At 38.3% G+C, this 22,394-nt stretch overlaps 1 pseudogene; it reads left to right on the top strand.

The window, feature by feature from the left end:
• The first annotated feature begins 16,765 nt into the window (after positions 1 to 16,765).
• LOC149841569 (proline-rich receptor-like protein kinase PERK15) lies at positions 16,766 to 20,373 on the top strand (annotated as a pseudogene).
• The last annotated feature ends 2,021 nt before the right edge of the window (positions 20,374 to 22,394 follow it).

Here is a 22,394-nt window from a genome sequence, read left to right as displayed (position 1 = left end):
TCATGATTATCATGATCTCTGATTTTTTTTTTCTTTTCTTATTTCTCTGTTCTTTCGCCCCTTTTTATATATATATATATATATATATATATATATATATATATATATATATATATATATATATATATTTACTCGGAGAAACCACCTCTAGGATTGGAGACCCCTAGTCATGCTGGCTTTGCTCTTACGGATCACTATCCTGACAGCGTAAAACTTCATGAGCTTGCCCCTTGCTCTCCAGGAATCGCCATGCTTCTGCTTGCACATGGAGTGACGCCCATGGGATTTGCTCTTTAGCCCCTCTTGCATGTGGTATATGCCTAATTTGCTACATGTTATTTTTATATATGATGCTACATTAATTGTTATTCAACTTTGCTACACTAATCATCGCTTTTCTTGCATCTTGATGAAGCTTTGGTTTCTATTTTTGTTCGTGATTTTAAGAATGTGAAGCTGCTCTAAACAAGAGAGAATTCTCACTAAACGTGACTTCTTTTTAAGACGTATATGAGTTGTTCAATAAGTTAATACATGTAAATAAAATGAATTACTAAATTACAAACAAATGGTGGATCTAGTTTTGCTTGTCAGGTTTTCTTTTTTTCTTTGTTTTCTCTTTCAAATATTTTCAACCTAGTATTGATGAATAAGGTGTTGGCTCTTAATTTTTCATGAGAAAACATAATTACTCCATAAGTCATTCTTTAGTCCAAAAACGGAAAGTAGGTAAAAATCAATTTATTTTACCTGGAAGCTTAAAACACTAAAAAAATCAGTTCAAGTAGTTGTATTTCGATAAGAATGAAGGAATTTGTTACTTGTACGAGGCTATCGAAAATTCTGTAGATTCTTTTTTCCACCCTTTTCAAACTTTATCATCATCCCTAGCCATACGGTAAGATCTTTTGGTGATTTCAATTTCATTTCTTGATTTAGTCGGTTACCTTTTTCTTTTCATTTTTTTTTTTTAATCTTGGGGAACTATATGTTTTAAGGATTTTTTCAAAAGGAATTTTTGTTTGTCACGTCATTTTCACGATACTCCGTTATAAAACCAAACCCTGGCAATACGCACGCACGCCCCTTGTCCACTAGGTAGGTGAGGTCCAATACCAGGGTTAGAACACAAAATGTTGAGAGAGCTACGGGTCCACTAGCTAGAGATGAGGCGGCATTCCTACTTTTCATTACATCTTGTACCTATGCATAAATTCATGATCATGGACAGCACTACGATGATGGCTTATTTTCGAGTTTTATGTTGGATTGCTAAAAAAATACGCATCGATTTAGCACAGTCAATTAGCTGCACAACCAGTCGAACTGGTGTATTTTTCCAAAAGAAGGCTTAAATCAAACTGGGTTTAAACCCAACCTGGCAACATTACAGGTTGGGTTGTGGGCCTTATATATATATATATATATATATATATATATATATATATATATATATATATATATATATATATATATATATATATATATATATATAAGGGTTTGTTATGTAACAAGTGCATAATGACCATTGGAACACCCATGGATTTTACCAGAGAGAGATAGAGAGATTGGGTAAGTATGCGATTCAAAATTTGGATCCATCCTGGATCCTATTTATGTTTTTGTATTTTTCAAAATTTTTATTACGAAACTTATGCATTTAAGGAAACAAATAAATAATATTGTAAACATGAGATGACTTGTAACCTGGCCTGGCTTGACTTGAATTAGGCCCATGGGCCAAACAAGCAATCTGCAGACTTTGTAATAGAACTGGGCTAGGCCCAACCTGAACTGGGTTGGTCAACAGGTCGACCCATCAATGGACCGATCAAGCCTGTCCTCAAACTGCGCAGGCCCTAGCCTGCCTGTTGTTCAATCCTAACTGCAACATTGTAACTTATACACTATAGGGTGAAGTTTTCTTTTTTACTTTTTTTTTTTTTTAAAGAATGGATATAGGAGGAGTTTAGGAACAACTTCTTCTAGGAAGTTATAATTCTTAGCAGTTGAAATTTCAACGAAGTAAATGTGATGAAGTAGAATGCAGGCTCTACTCAAATGCTGCTATTTGATTAGCTGTGGACACATAGGGCTGAGAGTAGATCATATATCATATTGTATATAACGGATTCCTTGCTATATTCAATTGCTGCACCAACTTTGTCGGTATCATTGTAAATCGGCCTGAATCGATCACTTTGTTTCGTAACAGTAGAAAATTGATACGAAACTTAGCTGATTCGGCATATTTTTAAGTTTTGAAAATATTTTAAATATTATTAATATTATTTTTAATATTTTTGTGACACATGCCATTTGTTGGTTAAAATTGGTTGATTCAGTTCAGAATTGGTATCGACCAATTCTTCAATATGATTTTGACAACATTGGTCCTCAGCATTTATAAAAAGCAAATAACATAAAAAAAGCAGTGCATTTAGGCTCACCTACTCTGACTCTATGGTGAGGTGGCAGGCTTCAATAATGATACTGCTTTAGGGGTATAGGTTAGTATAAAAATGCAAGAGGTAGGAGAAAGCCAATACTTATCTCAAGGTGTCAGGCTCTTATCATATGGCCTTTGGAGGCAAAAGTTTGATAGCTATGGGCATCCCTCCTCGATTGAGAATCCATGAAACCCATGCATGGTTGTCAGGCCTCAGGTCAAAGGATGTCAAAAGCGAGGAATAAAGTTCCTCTAAACTAATGACAAAGACTCCAAAAACTTCACCCAGGGGCAAGAGGTGCACTTGAATGCATTCTCATCAAGTTCTAGTCCTAAGTTCAAGCCTTACTGGAGACTATCAAACCTAATAGGAATGCTTTGAAACTTAATATCATATTTCTATAACTAGTTATTTAAAAATCAGTGAAGCTGAGTGTCACTATCTTAGACCAACCTAAGAGGAGAAAAGTATAAAGTATAGAAATCTCAAGTGCAGAAATCAACTTGTTAGAAAAGTTCTAATTTGGATAAGAAAGGAAATAATAAAAATCTCTAACCTTGTATAATCAATCATTCATAGCTATTATAAGCTGCCAACTCTGCTATAAATGCATGAGCCTTACTGCATATAATAAAAGTATATTGCATGCATCAAAGAGTCTAGTTATACGGATCATGAATCTGCAGAGTATACAGAAAGATCTACCATCTCTTCAGTGTTACCTGGCAGAAGTATGCTTGACTCCCTTAACCGGGACAATAAGTCTTACATCTAAATTCATTATCTTATAAAGAGTATCTCTACCCTAAGGCCTTATTAAGGAAACTTTATCCTATCCATGAGCCCACAAACAAATTCTCAAAAATAAAATCATCAAAAAGCATCAAAAATCTAAATGTGCCTAAAAGACATGAAAGGGAGTGATAATGCATGAAATGCATATCATATTATCATAAAATCATGCATTCATATGAACATTTATAGATTAAACACCCCTTTTTATGTTGTTTTAGGTGTGAAGGATCTACAGTTTTAATTTCATCAGAATTGAAGTTAAAACAAGGAAATTGGAGTATTTTTTGAGAAATTGGGTTTGTATCGCTACAAACTAGATCTAGATCCAATCCAAAACCATGCAAATAGCATTGGGATCTGGTCCACACATCCTCTTAAACCCAAATCCAATATCTACATGTGGATACTTTCACAAAAACCTTTTTGAAAATGGCATAGGCACTTTATAGTAATTTTAGAAAGTTTTGGGTACTAAATTATAAATAGTGTAAAATAGGCCTTGATTTGAAATTTGTAAAAAAAAATCTACATATAGTGAACGTCTAGACCTGTATTCATTGTCTTACACCTAGGGTTTCATGCCCCTTTCATACCTCCCTTTCCTCTTTCTGCCTCCCTACTCCCTCATTTCTGCTTCCCTTCTTTATGCTATTTTGCTTCTATGTACCATCTGTGATCATCGCAAAATTTTTCCTCTCGTAATGTTCTCTCTCTTCCTTCTCTTTTCCTTTCTAACCTCTATTTTTCTCCTTTTTGAAGGGAGAAAACTAAAAGACAGAAAAGAAGAGAGAAGAGAAAAGAAAAGAAGAGAGAAGAGGAACTCTTTTGCGGGGTCTCACTTGACCTTGATTTGAAAAATATTTAGAAAAATTACTTGCCTCCGTTTTGAAATATTTTGCGGGAAAATGGAGAAACGGGATTCGCTCGTCGGTACGAGGTTCGACCGTTCCTGGCGCCTTTACCAGGGGTAATCGAACCAAGGATCGAATCTATGCCTTTTGCTTTGCCTAAATATTTATCTAAGAATTTATCCTAAGTCTAAATGCACAAAGAATCATGCTTGTGCAATGCAAGGATGTATGCTCTTTTTGAAAATGATCTGAAAATCTCCAAGTATTTCTGAGATGAACTTGATGATGAAGTGAAGAAAATGGTTTTTGAATAATAAAATCCAACTTAGAACTCAAGATAGATCAGAGAAGTTCTAAGTAATCAGAGTTTGGAAGAATAAATCTTGATTTTGAGAAAGAATGATTTGAAGTTTGAAATGAAAGGAAATGAAGTTTCAAAGTCAGAAATGGACTTTGAATTTGGATTTTTAAAACTTGGATTTGAAATGGAATTTGAATTTCAATTTTGAAATTAGAATGGACTTGAGAAATCCAAATGATATTAAAAATAGAAATGGATTTAGGAAGTTCAGATGAGATCTGAAAAATGGATTTAGATTTGAAATCTGGAAATGAAATGGAATTGGATTTAAAAGTTGGAATCGGGAATGGAATTGGATTCTGGATTCTGAATAGAATTGGATCCAAGATCTGGAATCCAAGATGGGATTTAGATTCTAAATCCTAAAATGGATTTGGGATCTTAAAATGGGTTTAGGATCTGAAATCTGAGATCCAAGATATAGTTGGACCCTGGATCCTAAAATGGATTTTGGATATGAAGTCTGAGATTCAAAAGTGGAACTGGGTTCTGGATCTTAAAATGGATTTGGATCTTGAAGTCTGAGATCCAATGTAGAATTGGATTCTGGATCCTAAAATAGAGTGGATCTGAAATCTGAGATCCAAAGATGAGATTGGATTCTGGATCCTAAAATAGAATTGGATCTGAGATCCAAAGTGGAACCAGATTCTAGATCATAAAATGAAATTGGATCTGAAGTTTGAGATCCGAGGTGGAATTGGATTCTGAATCCTAAAATGGATTTTGGATCGGAAGTCTGAGATCCAAGTTGGAATTGGATTCTGGATCCTAAAATGGATTTGGATCTGAAGTCTGAGATCCAAAAGTAGATTGAGTCCTAACTTCTGGATTTGGATTTTGAAAGTCCAAATGGAACCTTTAAAGATGGATCTGGGTTTTGAAAACCCAGATTTGAATTTAAAATTTAAGAAGGGTTAAGTTTTGAGATTCAGAATCAAACTCAAGCTTTGATATTGAATTTTTGAAGATGAGAAAAAAAATAAACTTGATTTTGAATCAGAAGATAACTTCAAAGCTAAATTGAACTTTGAAGTTTGATTTTGAAATTTTGGGATATATAAATGAATTTCAAAGTCAAATTGGACTTTGAATTTAAAGTTTGAATTGGGGATCAGAAGATGAATCAGAAATTTCAAAGTTAAATTGAACTTTGAAATTTGATTTTGAATTTGAATTGGAAATTTAAAGTTTGAATACAAAATTGATTTTGGAATTTCAAAGTCAAATCGGACTTTGAAAAAGATGTTCAAAATCACTTGGGTTTTTTAAAAAGATTTTTTGAAAATATGATGCACTTCTATCCTAAATGATGAATGAGTTTAAAGGATTTGAAATTGGATTTTGAAAATTATATTTCATTCTTTAAATGAATATAAGTAAGATTGAGAATATAATACATCCCTGACTATGGTCATTGAATGTATTATATAATAATCTATATTTAAATTCAGGTGAAGAATAGAACACATTTTTGTGCTTTTTATAGAGTTTAAAATGAAATTATCTTGCAATATACCCTGACTATGGCCATTGGTATATATATTGAATTAATTTTAAATTAAACTCTAATAAAAGAAGAAAATATTTGAAAATATGATGATTTTTGAAGAGGGATCCAGTGTGGATCCAATGTTATTCCATGAAAGATAAAAATCCTAAGCATTGCCCACATTTTGACTATGGCCATAAATGTGGGTCATTTGCTTAGGGTTAATTACCTCTCATTAGAATGGTGCACATGCCATTCATGTTTCACCATTTATGTAATTTTGAAAATAAAAGAGGGAAATGTCATGAATCAAATAACTCTTCATGCTCATGCATCCTATTCTAAGAAAAAGAATGTGAATTTTCATTATATCTAACTATTTGCAATCATTAAAAGGGAAATGATAGAATTCTGATCTGGAAAAGAAAATCAACATTTTCTCCGCATCTCTGCAAGACAAGGTTAAGATAAAGCAACAAGCTAAGGACAGGGAATGTACCTTGGCGAAATTGACATGTTTATTGCTTTTGTATGATATTTACCTCTAATAAAACATGCATGTAAATGTCAATGAAGGAAATACATACCTCTTTGATTATAGAGATATATAGACAAGCATTCATATTGCAGGGGAAAATGCATATGAAAAGAGATGCTCATATTACATGAATAGAGTTGTATATTCTAGGCTAATGAAAGGAGCATATATATGTATATATATACCTATACATATATATATATATATACATATATATATATATATACATATATATATATATACATATATATAAGCATGATATATACATTGAAATGGGGGGGGGATACATATACTTATGTTCAATATGTATGACATATTGTGATAACAAATGGATGAAATGTTATGGAAAGAAATACTGATGATGAAGGATGTTTTAGAAACTTACGACCGTGAAGGCTGACAAGATCTAACATATGCTTTTCATAACTAAATACAGGGGGGTGCATGAATATAATGGAAACAAAAAGTGATTAGGTGGTACAAGGTAGAAGTTCAAATGGGAAACTACATAGGAGACCAGTGGTCTGTCAGAATTTTGCTAAAGGTAAAGCATTGCTATGTTGTGTACAATAAAGTGCTTCAGTTGATACAAACGGATGTCTACAATAGGGAGGAGTTGAACATACCTGATGTAAGCAGATAGGGAGACTATGGTAAGTGATTCAACAGAAGTTGATACGCTGCAGAGATAGTGTGGCTATCTATATAGATGCGTTGTGCAATGAAGGGTGATTTTGTCATTGTCATCTGTAGAACGATATCTCGAGAATTTGAAGATTTGCACCAAGGGTAATTTGATTAAGATTGGTCTTCCGCCTGCTATTTTAATATCGATTTGGATACCTGCATCCACAGAGAATGTTAGTAGGATTCATACTGCCATACATCAGCTTTAATGCCATCATGCAGTCAATGCAAGCATGGTTGCGATGGTGTTCGTTTAATAATGAGATAACAGCTAAGTTAAATGATCAAAGTTTTCATTTGATGAAGATAGCAAAAATTGCAGATAAACTTTATAAGATCAGTCTATATCAATGAAGAATTGAGGGTGCAGTAAATACAGGAACTGTTAGACATGGATATAGAGAATGATGTGGCTGGGTGAGAGTGTACAATAGTGGATTATGAATGTGTGCAAGTGGAAATGGTGATGCATAACAAGCGGCTACTGATATTCTCTTCAAGAGTCCTGTCATCATGGCTATGAATGTGTGCAATTTATTAAAGTGTACGTCTCACAAATAGAACCCTCTACTCTTGCTTTATTGTGAACCTTTTTTTGGAGGTCAAACATGCATCTGTCAACAATATACATCTCGGATTACAATAAATTTCTTAATATGATTAAAAAGAAAAATATAAAAAAATATATACCTTTCAAATGGGTACATCCACCAATATTGCACAAGACCATCAACCCTTAGTTCATATGGCAAATGTATGATCACATGTTTCATAACATCAAAAAATGCTGGTGAAAAAAGCTTCTTTAGCTGACAAATAGTAGTGACGACAGAATCCTTGAGATTTTTTACCTCAGATACTACAACTTCTGATGCGCACAATGTTCTAAAAAATCTACTCAACTCGAACAATACCCCCCATATAGGTTTGTCTAACATATAATGAAATGCTGGGGGTATCAATCATTGCATAATGACATGACAATCATGGCTCTTCAACCTATATAATTGTTCCTCATCTATCTTCACAGTCCGAGCAATGTTAGAGACGTATCCATCTGAGAATCTCAATTGTCTCAACCATTGACATACATGCTTTACTTGATCTGGCCCAAGCACGTACCTTGCCTTTGGTTTTAGCACTTTGCCATTGTACTTTTTCAGTTCCAATTCTGGTTTTTTACATATTACTTTTAAATTCATACGGGCCTTCGGATTATCCTTTATTTTTCCTTTCATATTCATTACCGTATTGAACATATTATCAAACACATTTTTCTCTACATGCATGATATCCAAATTATGTCGTATTAATACGGTCGACTAATACAGTAGTTTCTAAAATATAGATTTCTTTGTCCAATTGTGATCCTTCCCAAATCCAAGGAAGGGCGTCGGGCATTTGCCAGTCCACATGAAAAGTATCGCAATCTTCTTAAAATCTCTATGGCAGACAACCTTATGGGTGAACCTTCCATTTCAGTTGTGCCTGCTCGAAACACATTCCTTTATCATCGGAATGGATGGTTGCTGAGTAGAAATCGATGGTGACAATCAAACCAGCACGACTTCCTTTCATGCGTCAATCTAAAAGATTTTGTATCATCTATGCAGTACAGACATGCCAACCTACTATGTGTGCTCCAACCAGATAACATACCATATGTAGGGAAGTCATTGATTGTCTATAGAACAACAGTCTTCATATTAAAGTTTTATTTGTTATGGGCATTGTACGTGAGAACACTGACATCCCATAGTATTTTCAGTTCATCAATCAATGACCTTAAATATACATCAAGATTTTGGCTCGAAGAAGTCGAACTAGGGATCAATAGAGACAAGAAAAGATTTTGACACTTCATACACAAACTTGGAGGAAGGTTGTATGGGGTGACAAATACCGACCAACACGAGTATGAGGTTGATCTACCCCCAAATGAATTAAATTCATCTGTACATAAACCTAGCCTAACATTTCTCACTTCCATTTTGAAGTTCTGATGAGTATGATTAAAGTACCTCCAAGCTTCTGCGTCAACATAATGTGTGATCTTGTCTTCATCATGTCGAACTTTATTTGTATGCCATATCATTTGTTTAGCTGTCCTCGAAGACATATAAAGACGTTGCAATCTAGTGGTGAGAGGGAAGTAGCAGAGTGACTTATACGATACTTCTTTTGACTTTGTGCTACTATTTCTTTTTGTCTTTGGCTTAAACCGAGAATGTCCACATGATGGACATGATCTGCTTTTTTTTTATCTTTAAAATACAACATACAGTGATTGGGACAAGCATCTATCTTTTGATACCCCATACCTAGAGCATTGACTGTAACCTTCGCACGGTAGAGATTTTGTGACAATTTCTCATCCTTGGGCAACATACTTTTCACAATAAAGCACAGACGGTCAAAACATAATTGACTCAAATTATACTCTGACTTCAAATTCAGTAGTTGAAGAACTGCAGACAAGATACTGTGACTCTCGCAACCTTTCCATAATGACTCATCAGCATCTCTAAGTCATAAAATCTACTAGCTGCATCATTTGTTGCTTCTTCCTCTACCCCAGTTGGTGCATCACTATGTACCATAGCAGAACCCAGTTCTGGTCCTGCGACATCAAATATCAAATTTACATATAGATTATCGTGCACCACATCCACTCATACATCAAAATTATTTCAAAATTCTTCACCATGAAGCATTCAATTCTGATAACCACTAACAAAATCCTTCCTGTATAGGTGATGTCTAACGCTATGAAGTTCTACAAATCGATTGTTCTTACACATTGTGCAGAGGCATCTGATCCGACCGGTGGGATCCACTGTACTGACACTTGCCATTGTGAATTCAATAAAACTGTCGAAACCATCCATATATTCATGCGACACCTCATTATCAACTATTCTACGATACATTCAATCATGGTTTGCAGCCATTTTGTTCTATAATGTTATAGATATTATCATCACCAGTAAAAAAAGAATCTTAATAATGTTATGATGAAAAAATATCTAATTTATCTATTAATTCTTTTTTGGTGATTATTTGTGAGTAAATTTTTGTTTCAATTAATGCATAGATTTTTTTATGTAACACCATCACGGCATATTTATACACATCACAAGGATATTTATAAATATGAAATCACATTCCATAAAATGATACATTCATTTAAAGCATGTTTTCATGATACAATATTACATGAAAAGCATAATCAAATAGAAAATAACTTCATGCAAACATAGATACTGATACATCAAATATTACAATACATTCAAATCATTCATATCAAAACAATATCAAACATGTACCTACAGCAAACACACTCCAATATCCCGCTAACTACTACCATACCTAGCATGAAATCCGTATTCAAAAAATAAGAACACTTCTATTATCATACATTAAAATCATGCTCAGCATGATCTCCAAACTTCATCAAAGCAGTTCTAGATATCCACAACTAAGTGAGTGTGTGAACAGAAAAGTGTTGCATCCAATAAATTAAATAACATATGATGCGCTTGCATCACTTACTAATCACGTGTATTTACCAAATTTGCATTATTTTTGTCACTTACTTACCATGGGTGGTAGAGCACAAGCGAGATCCGTTGAAAAATCTGCAAGAGACACTATGTTAAAATAAAGTTTATTACCCGATAATAAGGAGGGTGACGCCCCCTGTCAGAAACAAACCCTGACAGGAAAACACAAACCTCGGCTGAACGAAATTAAAATAAGAGGTAGTAAGACTGAAACCAAGTAAGGCAGGGGGGCCACCCTCCTGCCGGAGAAACAGTAAGGCAGCCCCCCCCCCTCCCCCGCTCCCTGAAAACAAAATGAGGGAAGGGGGTGACCCCCTGCCAAAGAAGAAAACAAGTAAGGCAGGGGGGCACCCTCTGTCGGAAAGAAAAAAAATCAGTTAACAAGGTTGGGGGAGGCTATCCCCTGTCGAAAACACAAAGCAAGGGGGGTGGCCACCCTCTGCCAGAGAAATCAAGCAAGGCAGGGGACACCCCCTGTCGAAGAAACAGTAAGGCAGGGGGGCCACCCCTTGCTTGAAAACAAAATGAGGTAGGGGAGCACCCCCTACCAAAGAAGAAGCAAGGCAGGGGGTGCCACCCCCTGCCGAAAAACAAGTAAGGCAGAGGGGGGCCACCCTCTGCCGAAAAGAAAAAAAATCAGTCAACAAGGCAGGGGGGCTACCCTCTGTCAGAAAACACAAAGCAGGGGGGCCACCCCCTTGCCAGAAAACAAGCGAGGCAAAAGGTGTCACCTCCTGTCGAAGAAATCAAGCAATGCAGGGGGCCACCCCCTGTCGGAGAAACAGTAAGGCAAGGGGGGCACCCCCTGCCTTAAAACAAAATGAGGCACGGGGGGATCCCCTGTCAAAGAAGAAGCAAGGTAGGGGGTGCCACCCCCTGCCGGAAAACAAGGCAAGGCTTACCCCGATCCTCTGTCGGTCCTCCGACGATCCCGAAAGAAAGAGGGAAAAGGCGAGAGGGGGTCACAGTATTTACCTGGGAGACACCAGGATAGACAGCGGCGGTAGGGCTGGCACGGGGGACCGACTTGTAGGAGCTCGCAGATGGGGAACAGAGGAAACAACGATCGTAAGGCTCGCTAGGGAATGCAGCAATGGCACTGAAAAGGGGGGAGCACGAAGACCGTGACCGAGAGGTCGCCATTGTGTCGACGACAAAGGTGGTGGCTCTGCTCATAGGGTTTACCAAACGGGATCAGAGGGGAATACTCAGGGTCACCGACAGCTTTGGTCTGTGGCGCCTGCTGAAAAGGGCGACGGTGGTCACTGGTCGCACATCGTCAGTGGCTAACGAAGAGGGAGACGACAGTGCTGGGGTTTGCTGGCCAGAGCTAAACATGGCGGACTAGGGTTTGGTTTTGGGAGAAATCAGAGAGAGGAGAGAGAATGTTGTGGCTTAGAGGGGCTTATATGAAAAAATAGCGATGAACGTGTCATCGCCAACTCCGTCGCTAAGTAACAACTTTCATAGCAATGGATGCCTTTTATAGCTAATTCGTCGCTAAGTTGTGATGGAGTCTGAGGTGATTTCTTTGCCATCGCTAATTCATCGCTATTTATTGATAGATTAGCGGCAGAAAAAATCCATCATTAATCTGTAGGTAAATAGCGACGGATTAACGATGAACAAATTTCATCGCTAAGTAGCGACGAAATAGCGTCAGATAGTTTTCTCTAGCTAATCCATCGCAAATTGGCGACGAAAAAAATCTGTCACAAATTTTCGTCGTTAATTACAGTTTTTCTTATAGTGCTCGCTCAATACCGTTCTACCATAACTGATCCAGAAGTCATAAAGCGATGTCAAGAGGAGGATAAAATCTTCAAGTTACTTGCTGACCTCGAACAAGATTACGACCAATTGTGAAGTCAAATTCTAATGACTCAGATACTGTCCTCCTTTAATAGTGTTTGTGTTGTTATCTAGTGCGAGGAAACCCGACACAAAGTTATGGGAAGCAAGGTAAAATTTGAAACTCTGTTTCAAGAGAAAGTTGTGTTCAAAACTAAAAATTCTAAAAGTGTTGAAAGCACGGATGTGAGTACTGAAAAAAGAGAATCATACCCACTTGATCGAGATCGTCCAAGAGGAACGCCAAAATTGTGATGTACATATTGCAAAAAAATTGGGCATACAAAGGAGCATTGATGGGATCTTATCGAACGACCAGGCAATGAAAAAATCAGGGACAAAGAGAAGAGTTGACAACCACTTATTCAGTGAATGATTTGGCCAGACTTTTGCTGCAAATAAGCAAGTCCAATCTTGCTGTCAGTCGGGAAGAAGAAGATCAAGGTGGTAGTTCAAGTACATACAATCACCATGCCTTAGTTTCAAACTCTCATCTAAAAAATTGGGTTATTGATAGTGGAGCAACCAACCATATGTCAGGTGAGTTAAGCCTGCTCTATGATGTGAAAAAGTTAGATAGACAACCAATTTATATTGTTGATGGAAACTCAGTTCCTGTGCATGGTATCGGGTATGCGGATTGTGTGAAATCTAAACTGCCCATAAAAGCTCTTTGTGTCCCTCAACTCTTAAATAATTTGTTATCGGTTAGCCGTTTAACTAAAGACCTTAACTGCATCATAACATTTTCTGTTGAGGGTGTTGTGTTTCAGGATGCAAAAACAATGAAGAAGATTGGTAAAGGAGTTGAACATAAAGGTCTCTATTTTTTAGATAAAGACTCTCAAGCTCTATATTCTGCAGCAAAAGAAGAAGCCTACAACCCCTGGTATAACAGGATGGGACATCCATCGGATAGGATGTTGAAAAATTTATTTCCTGATCTTTCAACTAATACTCACACTTTGTGAAACTTGTGTCTATGCAAAGCTAACTAGATTTTTACTGGCACGAATATATTTCACGCCAATAAAGATTTTTAGTTATAGTAAAAAGTTAATTTCTTGTAGTGAAACCTTGACCCTATAAGGTTTAATACAGGTCAGATCTAACTCAAGCTCGAACATTGACACCCCTTAGTGGGCACAAACACATAGTAAAAAGGAAACATAATTACTAATATATTTAAAAAAATTAAGCATTCATTGTTCATGGATTCATGCCTAATGGTAATTGAAAAAAATACAGAAAAATTCTAAATCTATAACTCAACATTTGTCATTTGAAAAAACAAGCAAATCCAAACCTTAAATCCTTGCAAACATAATTCATAGATATGCTAAATGAAAAAACAACAACCAAAATCAAGCATACATTCATAGAATGATCTTTATTGATGATTAAAAAAACATAAAAATACTTAGAAAGCCTAATTAAATATTCATGTCATTTGAAAAACTAAAATCAGATGACACAAATATAATCAGATCCGAAACCAAAATCGGTTCTACAATAAGATCTGGCCATACAAGTTTTGACGGATTTTAATATATGTTTTCGAAACTGGGTTTGGAGTTGAGCTCAGAACGGAATTGCTAAAAAGAGCTATAGTGGATGCCAACATGCAACCTGGAAAACATACTTATCTTTCACTTGCGCATTTTTCTAGGTGTTTGTTAGGATAGCATCCAAAAAAAAACGAAATTTATTTAAGTGTATTTCCTAGCTTTCAAGGAAAGCCCATGCAGAGTAGGTAAATTGTCGGCCTTTCATTGAAGACAATTAATGAGAGAGATCATAACGTTTTTATGCTTCATTTTCAATTATTTTGCTCATATCTTGTGGCTTCCTAGTTGAAAGTTGGTTACCGTTCCGAGCTTGTGATGGTGTTTTAGTCTGCTATATAAACGGGCGAAAGTTGCTTCACTCCAGCTGCAGTACCTGGGTTTACGCAGCTCAAGAATGAGTCAGGGTTGGGCACTGCCCATCCTGACCCGTCTCCCCTGTTGTGGATTTTTGGGTTAGGGTGGATACACATACCTAGCTCCACTCCTACTTTTTAGGAAGATTTCCAAAATTTGGTTCTCGCCCAGCACACTCACTTATCTCATTACATTTGCCAGCATATATATATATATATATATATATATATATATATATATATATATATATATATATATATATGTATACACGATCTTATCCTTGGAGCTTCTGCTATGCATTAATTGGCGCCATCTTGATTGCTTTTGGATCCCGGATCACAATCTGGATCTTCATTACCTCTGCCAACAGCCCGGAGCAATTTAAGATCTAACTGAAGCATAATAGCTACCAGAAGCTTATCGGGACCTTAGATGCAATAACCTTCAGCAGAGTAAAACTGAACGGTTCAGAATTTTTTATGGAAAACTTGCTTCTAAAATTGAAAAGCCCTTATCGCCCAATCCAATATGGGAACTGAGCTTCTTGGTATTAGAGTTGTGTGCTTTCCTTGTCAAAACCATACTACTTTCCATCGAGTTCAGTTTCACTCATCCCCTACCTATGTCATCCCCCATCTTCATACCCCTCTTAAATCTTTTGATGCAAGTTGGTTTGTTCAAATCTGATTCTGTAACATGGTCGATTTAATAAGAATCCACTTTTGGATTGTATTTCTTCAACGCAAAAATAAGATTATTTAAAAAAAAAATTTTAATCACAAAAAATTGTATTCTGTCAACCGTTGATTTTTGAATGGCCAAAAATTCCACACAATTAGAAATTTGGCAATTTAAATGTTGATCTTTGATCTTCACTAATTAAATGAATGATGTAGATCGCATCTGTGGAGTTTGATTTGATCAAAACAACTTGCATCAATGAAATCTCGAGGGGTATGAAGATAGGGGATGATTGCAAAGCGATTTTCTTTCCAGTTGATAAAATCTGAGGGGCACATTTTGGGTTACGTTTCAGGTGGTGCTTCACTGCTGATTCCTGCTTCGAGCTTGGGGCACCTACTTGCTAGTTATGGGCGAAGACTTGGGTGCACGGTGTAGCTTCAAATTTCTCCTTTTTTAAACAAGGGGCACCATATAAGGTTTTAATTAGCCTTCCCAAAATAAGCGTCTTCTCGCTTATAAGGGATCATATCCTCTGACATCAACGTTGATAGATCCTAGTCGTCTAACTGATGCATCTGGACGGCTAGGATTAGTTCACATGCACTAGTAGTCCTAGCCATTAGTTGGAACTTGGACGGCTATGATTGAATGTATGATGAACCGCGGCATATGTTAGATGATGAGATCGGTTCTTGTCCGGCCTGGACATTTTTTTTTTTTTTTATCTTGTAGGTTGTTTGCTAATTAAAGAAGGTTTCAGACTTTCGACGAACGGTCTAGGCCACTAAGGTCGGATCAAAACCTACTATACTATACCCATTCGATCGATTCTGCTGGATAAACCAAGCAAGTAGGGTGGCTCGTTCATATGGACGAGTCAAGGGCAAGGGAATGTCATGAACTGGATCCACCTAAGCCATCATCAAAGAGAACCGACTACTGCTTACAGGTTGGATATTCAGAAATCACCCCACCACCCACTTCTCTTCTCTGGGAAATTATTCCTACGGGTGGGAGGGAAGTTCGGAAACGAGCCACCAAGAATAGGTAAGCCTGTAACCAATCGATCTGATGCCCGCACAAAGCAAGTCTGACGGTGAGGGAGATTGTTGGCCTCCCCCTCCCTCCTCCCTCTCCCGCATGCAGCAAATGGTGAGGGTTTAGAGTGACTTAGCACGTAGCCCACCTTCTGATAAAAAATAGCATCCATCGCCGATCTTGACAGATGGAACAACGCAGGTCTAGGAGGCCCTCTCAATAACCAGCAAATTAATGGCCTTCTCCATCTATTTCCGTGGTGTCAGTCTTCTCTGAGAACCCTCTTCTTTCCCACCATACCATTGATAAATAAGGTTTGTCACCTCTATTGGGAGCCTTTTTTTTCTTTTTTTCTCTTTCTTTTTTTGGCACCATCGATATTCTTCCCAGCTATCATAAATGATATTTCGTTTTTTTACTCTCTTTAATCTTCTTTAGGAGACCGTCGCAGACGAGCAGTGGCGTGAGGTTGAAGCTTTAACTTCCGGCAAGTCTACGTTGACTCTTGCCGGAAGGTCTAAAAGCTAGCCGCGATGGCTGCGACTGATGAATCATCCCCACCGGCCCCTCCAAACGGTTCATCCTCGAATGCTACTGAATCGCCGATGGCCCCGGCGCCATCATCAACTCCGGCATCACCACCACCACCACCAACGTCTGGAAGTCCGCCTCCCCCACCACCGGAGGAATCTTCTTCTTCCCCTCCTCCTCCTCCTCCTCCTGTGCCCGTATTGTCGCCTCCACCTCCAACATCATCTCCGCCATCAAGTGATGAGGATTCTCCACCTCCACCTTCCTCTAAAACCAAGTCGTCACGATCACCACCACCACCACTATCATATCCGCCACCACCACCGAAAACTTCTTCCTCCTCTTCTCCGGCTTTGGCTTCAACACCACCGCCTCCTCCACATTCGTCGAAGACACCATCGACGTCCCGAACTTCGCATTCTAAGGCAAGTTCATCAAGCAGCGACTCCGATGGCACGACCGCAATTTTTGCTGGAGTTGCCGTAGGAGTGGTGGCGCTTGCAGTGGTCGCTCTTCTTCTGGTATTCTGCTGTAAGAAGAAGAGGAGAAGAAACGATTCAATGTCATACTATGGAGACCCCGGCCATCCACCTAAAGGTAATTAAAAATGTACAAAGATTGCTATGGCAAATTAAACAACATTTCTAGCACGATACACACTTTGTGTGTGCAACCCAATTTAACAAAAACAAAAACAAAAAAAGTCGTAACGCATGCAACGCGCGTGTTTTTGGAGGATATGAAGGTGTCACTAAATAATACGACCAAGAAGCGACGTATAGTTTCTGCATTAATATATGTGGTTGACGCTGCCCAATAGCATCACCCTCCATGAAATGATTGAATATTTCAGGTGAGTACTACAACAGCGGGAGCTGGCACCATGCGGTACCTCCGAAGCCGATGGAGCACATGATGCAGGTGGGGATGGCCGCCGGTGGTGCACCACCACCTGGTGGGGCGTGGCCGATGCCACCGCCACCTCCGCCCATGATGCACAGCAGCGATATGAGCTCCAATTACTCGGGACCGCGGGCCACCCCTCTCCCTCCTCCCTCACCCAACATCGCACTTGGGTTCACGAAAAGCACCTTCACCTACGAAGAGTTGGCCCTCGCAACCAACGGATTCTCGCAGGGCAACCTTTTGGGACAAGGTGGATTCGGCTACGTCCACAAGGGAGTCCTTCCCAACGGTAAGGACATAGCCGTGAAGCAGCTTAAGTCAGGAAGTGGGCAGGGTGAACGCGAGTTCCAGGCTGAGGTGGAGATTATTAGCCGCGTCCATCATCGTCATCTCGTATCCTTGGTGGGATACTGTATTGCAGGAAACCAACGCATGCTCGTCTACGAGTTCGTTCCCAACAATACCCTCGAGTACCATCTTCATGGTATGTTATTCCCTTTTTAACTAACGCCTCCTGTGACCCGTAAGGCTAAGGCCTGAAGACGGCTGCAGTTTTAGAGTTTTTTTTTTTCTTGTCAATTTTTGTTAATTTTTTTTGTTGTTCATCGATGATGATCAGGAAAGGGTCGTCCGACTATGGACTGGCCAACTAGACTGAAGATCGCACTAGGATCAGCCAAAGGATTGGCGTACCTTCACGAAGACTGTAAGTCATTAGGCTGGATCGACGTACTCTTTTAGACTAAGTTGTATCTTTTGTGTATATGGTGGTCAAATCTATGCTTTTTACTCGGGTTTTTGTAGGCCACCCTCGCATCATTCATCGTGACATAAAGGCTGCCAACATTCTGCTTGACTACAAATTCGAAGCTCAGGTAAAAGTCTGACCAATATTTCATGGGCCAATCTTACCAGGTTGTACCCATCAACTCATTATTAACTTGGGTGATGTTAGTTAATTTATATGTCCCCCCGGCTTTCTGTTTCGAGAATTAGAACCAGGCTGTAGCGTCTAAAGGAATTTTTATAGTAAGAAAAAATTATGGTTGCTTTCCCGTTTTCCTTCCCCCTCCAAAATTGCCTGAATGTGGAACTCAATATGTGGGGGCCCTGTAGTGTCCAAGAGGGCACGTTTGGTCACAGAAAGAATATGACCAAAGTTGATGAAGTAATTAAAACACAAGTTATTGCAGTTAATTTGAAGGTGTTTGGAATCCCCCATTCATCCAGAAAGCTAGGATATATAAGCTTAGATATTATAACCACCGGGGTTGCCCGCATCGTCAGCAGGGTAGTTGTGATGAAGGCACTGGATCAAACCCTGCTTTCAGATGTGGGCCACTTAAGTCTGGGTAGTTGTGAGGCCCCCCACTTCAATCCTAGCTATCCAACCAATGGCTAAATGTTCTGCTGGATAGCAAGGATTGATCGCTTAAGGGAGGGTTCATTGTCATAAAAAAAAGACTAAGATATTATAATGTGGCCTAAGATCTTAGATTCCAACTTCGAATTACAAGCTGGAAAGGTACAAACAAGTGCTGCAGCGACCACGGCTTGCTCAGTTGCTGGTCACTTATGGCAGTCTTATTCCCATAGCACCTACATTGCATGAGTACAAACACATACACGGAAGCATAATACATTCTAACCAATGGTTCTCTAACATTTTTGGACAATGACTGCAGGTAGCGGACTTTGGTTTGGCAAAATTGTCCTCAGATAATCACACTCACGTTTCCACACGAGTCATGGGAACTTTTGGGTTCGTATTAAGTCATCCCGTTGCTGTAGATTTATTAGGGATTGATTTGATTAAAATTAGAAGGCTGAATTCAGGCTGACTAATATGCATGTGTGCCATAGGTACATGGCTCCAGAATATGCATCAAGTGGCAAGCTTACCGAGAAATCGGACGTTTTCTCATTTGGTGTGATGCTTCTGGAACTGATAACCGGGCGACGGCCCGTAGATCCAAGTTTCCTAGAGGATAGCTTGGTGGACTGGGTCTCTCTCTCTCTCTCTCTCTCTCTCTCTCTCTCTCTCTCTCTCTCTTAATTTAATTCATTGGGTCCTGACCAACTTACAACAGGCAAGGCCACTTATGCAAAAAGCATTGGAAGATGGAGACTTTGATGAATTGGTGGATCTGCGCTTGGAGAACAACTACAACCCTAAAGAAATGGCGCGTTTAGTTGCCTGTGCTGCTGCTAGTGTACGACACTCTGCAAGGCGGCGCCCACGAATGAGTCAGGTACACTTCCTTGAGAGAGCCCTCAACGTTGCAAACCTTTTCCATATTCCTTTCTAAGGACTCGACGTACGTACATAACTGTTGTCAGCGTCTTCTTCACGTCGTTCTTGTGGTCCTCTTTTTTTTAATTAATTATTTATTCATTTTCTTCAAATGAGCAGATTGTTCGTGCATTGGAAGGGGATATGTCACTGGAGGCCCTTAATGAGGGGGTGAAGCCAGGTCAAAGCAGAGCATTCTCAGGAGCAGGGAGCTCCGACTACGAAACTGGGCAGTATAATGCAGACATGAGCAGGTTCAGAAAGATGGCTTTGGCAAGTCAAGAGTTTGGAAGCACCGAGTATAGTGGGCCAACCAGCGAATTTGATCTAAACCCTTCCAGCTCAAACAGTGAAGAGGCCCACTCCCGAGAGATGGAACCCTCCGGCTATCGGAGGAACACGCACGCATAAACCTTGAGTTCTCCTTCCAATCAAAATCAGATCAATCATATGGTTAATTCTTTTACGCTCTTCTATGTTTAGCAGTAGGCTTCAAAGAAAAAATAAAATAAAACACATACTGCTATTCTGCTTTCATTTCTTCATCTGTCTCTGTTTTTCTTCATCTCTCTTCTTTTGTCGATTAGGTGGAAGATGGTTGAAGCGGATCGTTGGGATTAAATATATATGTTCAGTGGTGTGTTTTATCTCTATATTTGGACGGAGACATAACATTTATCAGCTGTTACTATAGCCCCTCTCTGTTCTTGTATTTTCATTAGGAAAGGATGGCTTCGGTGGAAAAGTGGAACCGCAGTCTGAAATAGAATTGTTCTTAGATGGATCTCATTTACACTCCGAATTTGTGCTTTTTATGCTATTCCCAACTACTTTTGGATGCAACAAATTTTGAATGATCATTTAAACTTTCAATCTTCTCCTTTTGTTTCTCATGCATTGCCTGTCTTACACATTTTTTCTCTAAAAGTTTGTGGTACAGAATTTAAAATACAATTAACGTTTTTCTTTTTGACCGACAAGTAAATTAGATATACTTATTGAAATTGATTTAATAGTAGTCTACACCCCCATCCGGGTCACCCCAGCGGGCCTGTCGGAGAATTTGCTGACCCCTTTGTCCCAAGTTTGACTTTCACTGGTGAATCCACTCGGGGTATACCTCATAGGAAGGCAGGCCCATTTAATTACCTGGTTCTCGTCGAGCTAGGGTTCATCATCATAAAAAAAACTATATATATATATATATATATATATATATATATATATATATATATATATATATATATATATAATGGTAGTGTTGTGCAAAATTTGTTTGGTTCCTAGAAAATTGCAATCAACATCACTTTTATTTATGCTTTTGAATTTGATTAGGAGCCTCCTCTAAAAAAAGGACTTTGATTAAGAGCCAACCAAATGACAACGAGACAGCTGACATCAAAGGTCAGCACCCAAATTTAAGAAAAGACAAATTTTATTATGAATTTAAAAAAAGGAAAAACCCTCTATGTCACAAAGACGCGGTTGGATATGGATATGGGATACGGGTATATATTTATATATAAGATTTTCAAACCAAAAATATATTTATCATGTTTTATAAGTTAATTTGTATCTAAGTGGTTCCAACCGGTTCACAATATAACTTAGGATAAACATTGTGGTATAAATATGAATTTATAGCTTGAGACAAATCCAACTAATTTATGGATTACATGGTCTACCCCTATTAACTAATTTATAATAATTATAGTATAATATGTGGATGATAGAGCCACCCATATTCATAGTAACCAGTAATGTAGTCTCTTTCCTACAGTACAAAACACTTTCAAAATTGGCTCATTGTGTTAGAGCACATGATCCCGCACCCGGATCCATATCCGGTACCAAGATCAAGAATGATCCAAGAAAATAAGTCTCATAAACAAAGTTGATCAAGAAGGAGTTGGCATTTTGCCCTCTCACAAAGAACGTCACAATGAGACTCTTGTTATTCAAAGAGAGTCCTCCAAGGACTCCCCTAAAACATGACTTGGTTTTCCTTGTACTCTTTAGAGCCATGATCTATGGCCACTGTTGTAAAGTCCTATATATACATCAATGGAGAATGTCCCTCACCGTGTATGAGTGTTAAGGTGAGGGTCTGAAACACATAAATCGTGTGATATAGTGTGCTTATGTTTCTTGTGTAACACACATCTTCTGTACTCGTTTATGGTATTAGAGCTCACACTTGGGCGTGATGGCATCTTCGACATCATCAAGCAAGAACGCATCGCCGAGCGTCAACACAAAGTTGTTCTACGTACCTTACCCCCTTCGACTACCTTGCAATATTTTTTGAGTACCAAGTTGTTTGCAGACACCTATTTGTTGTGAGAATCTCCATTCATCCCACTATTGATTTCGTATGATTTATATGAATTTATTGATGAATCAAAACCATGTCCAAACAAGTTTATTATGTA

Source organism: Nuphar pumila, chromosome 3, assembly GCF_984573655.1.
Source record: "Nuphar pumila chromosome 3, dmNupPumi1.hap1.1, whole genome shotgun sequence".
NCBI classification, from domain to species: Eukaryota; Viridiplantae; Streptophyta; class Magnoliopsida; order Nymphaeales; family Nymphaeaceae; genus Nuphar; species Nuphar pumila.
This window is presented reverse-complemented; position numbering and strand designations above follow the sequence as displayed.